Raw genomic sequence first — 853 nt, forward strand, 5'->3', positions numbered from 1 at the left:
AATGTCTCCAGAGATGGGGCATCCATAGCCTCCTTAGGCATGTTATATGATGCTCTAATGCCTTTGGTGTGTTCATCTTTTCAAATCAGTTGAAGCTTTTTGAGTCATGCAGTGGTGCACTGATGCTCCTACCATGGTGCTGGCAAAACTTAGGTGATCGCTTTCCTCTGGAAATGTTGCTTCAGCCTTTGTGCCAGAGAATCATCTTCTAGGTCTTACAGAGAGAGGCCTTTTTCATCTTTGTATGTGAAAGCTAGTATTGCTGAGCTCTGTCTCCTCAAGAGCCAAAGCTAATCTTCCAATGGAAGTCACAACTGAATGCTAACATGTTCCATCTAGGTAAAACCAGTTTACTTTTTCGTACCTTCTTTCCTTGTCTTGTAGAAATAGCGTGCTCTTCATTTGCCAAAAAGCACAATGGGGCATACTGGTACCCTGTGAGTGCTAGAATACGTGTAGCCTTGACAGGATTTCTTCCTACGTAGTTAGATTTCTATGAATGAAAACCTTTGCATAGAAGGTTGTGCTATGTACACATAGTCACATATCAGGCTGCACTGTATTTGAGGACTTGGGTAAAGTATTTGCTAGCCTGGCGATAGCTCTTATTTCCTTTTTTTCCTCAGAGAAAATTCATACCTCACTTACAACTGCTTCAGATGCACCCAGGCCTCCCTTTCGAGCATCAGGTAACGTGTGGCTTCCAAGTTGTTGGTATAAACCTCTTGTCAAACAGCAATATTCGGATCTTAGGGACAGAAAAAGTCTCCAATTTTTGCTTGAAGCTTTTTATTCTGTCTATTTAATTTGTAAACATTTGCAAAATGATGTGAATTTTGTTCCTCTTTATTTA

This window comes from Meleagris gallopavo, chromosome 5 (genome assembly GCF_000146605.3).
Source record: "Meleagris gallopavo isolate NT-WF06-2002-E0010 breed Aviagen turkey brand Nicholas breeding stock chromosome 5, Turkey_5.1, whole genome shotgun sequence".
Taxonomy (NCBI): Eukaryota; Metazoa; Chordata; class Aves; order Galliformes; family Phasianidae; genus Meleagris; species Meleagris gallopavo.